A 2,217-nucleotide genomic window follows, 5' to 3' on the forward strand; every position below is an offset into this window, starting at 1 on the left:
GTACGGTAAACCTAAGCAGCCTAACTGGGATGATCTGAAAGCCGGGTAGACTGTTTAGATGTAGACATTTTTTGACGTCAATAGGTCAAGGTTGAGGGGGAAAAACAAGTCTAAATATATCCGTTTTACAGCAGTTTATAATATTTCTGTATTTAAGGATAAACCGTTCCAGGGTCTGGGCAGGAGATGATTGATTTCTTCTCTAACAGTTTATGTTAATGTTTTCATTAAAGAAGTTCATGAAGTCATTACCACTACTGTTTATAGGAATACTCAATATAGCTGTCCGTCTGGCAACAGTATTGAAGAGAATCCTAAGGTATTTTTTATTATGCTCAATTAATGACAGGCCTGTTTTTTTTTCAAATTGGTGAGATACCATATCCTTTTGAGTTTTGATGATTATACCCTGGAGATTATTTGTTTCTATCACAGCGCTGTCAAATAACACTCCTTCTCACTCCCTTCAGTATTTAAACTCTAGTCATTCACTCACTCACTCACTGCCAGATCGTTCTCCCCATTCATGCCAGACCTTCCAGCACTTTCGTTTGGACCGATTCACTGTTGCCAACGCTCCATGTCTTGGATTACCCCATCTCGCCGGGCCCCGGTAATTCGCCCAGCCTTCGGTCCCCGACCATGTCTTTTCCCAGTGACTCTTTAAATGGTTTGTTTGCATTGAGAAGAATAAAAGACTCCAATTGGAACTACTGCTGTCTGTCGTATTGCATCTGAGTCCGTACCTCACTTGTTAGTTTCCTTTTTAGAGATAATGGAGTTGAGTATTTACAGTAACAATATTTCACTATTAACACTCTGGGAGGAACAAAAATTACAATCACTGTCCTGTCACATTTGAACAAATCTTTGAATTAAGGGTAGTAATCACATGAAATGTTTGAGGAAGTCAAACCTTCATGAAGGATAACCAGCTTGAATTGGACATTTTTCAAAAATGAAACTAGTGTCAACATTCATAGCGACTTTTGAATCATTTTTTTCTGACCACAGTCACCAATGTGATGTTACTAGATGTTATGGTTACTGTTAAGGTAAAGAACTCCATCACCCAGCATTCCCTAGTCAATGGTGAAGGACATGCTCAGAGCCGGAGCGCAGCAGACCCCGGGTAGCATTACAGCGGACTGTGCTAGTTGACATTAAAAGTTCATGAAACGTATATCACGCCTCGTCTGCTTCTTATAAGATACAACAACCAACTGATAAAAAAAAATATTTTCCCCACAGAATGCTGCCTCCCCCTGCTGGCAAGAGCTACAAATTAGTTTCAGTCATAAGAAAGGGATGTGTCTCCATATTTTCTGTGGAGAAAAAAAAGTTCCCTTAAATATCTTTTCATTTCTGTCTGTATTAATCAGTTTTGAGGTATGTAAGTGTTGGACAAAACAATGTAATTTTGTTTATTTTGTCCCTGGCTACTTCTGGTGACCTGTTTCCTTATTTTCTGAATGTTTATAAGCCAAACAATAAAATAATTGATTGATCAGGAAAAAAAATAACAATAAAATGTCTACATTCAGGGGGAATTGTGTTTAGAGTAATTAGAGTATTAGTTTTTTTTGCAATAGTGGACTGCAGAAAGCATTACATAATTTATTAATTTGCAGTACTACAATACTGTAATGAGAAATGTGTTACCTTACATACGTTGAAAATACTTGACATTGGTTTAGCCAAAAGAGACCACAATCTAATCAAAGATGATGCCTTTATGCACCTAGGCCCTTTCGTTGCTAAAGATTCATTAATTGAATGATTGTACAACTTCTGTTTGCCCATATGAGAAATTAGAGAGAATTCCACTTTTTAAATGGCATTTTTGTGTTTTTGATGAAATCATGAAATGACCCTCTATATGTAAGATAGAAGGAGTACTGCACTGGCAGTGGTGGTAGTTATAGTGGAAATAATGTTCCATAGTTGTAATTTAATCTGGTAGTAGTGCTAACGGTTGAAAAATATGGAGAGGAAATGGTCGCTTTAGGACCAGCAACATTAATGAAATTGTGAGAAATGGGCAACAGTGGTGAAGATTGCAATGCTGAAGCAGCAGTAACATAGTCCGTATTACTCGTGTGGTAGAAACACATACAGACACACTGCTTAAAGGAGGTAGCCTATCTTAATATTTGTTACTAATACGGTTATCAATACAAATAGCATCTGATATTTTCCCAGCAGCAGCAGTGTGGA

Source organism: Gasterosteus aculeatus, chromosome 1 (genome assembly GCF_964276395.1).
Source record: "Gasterosteus aculeatus chromosome 1, fGasAcu3.hap1.1, whole genome shotgun sequence".
Taxonomy (NCBI): domain Eukaryota; kingdom Metazoa; phylum Chordata; class Actinopteri; order Perciformes; family Gasterosteidae; genus Gasterosteus; species Gasterosteus aculeatus.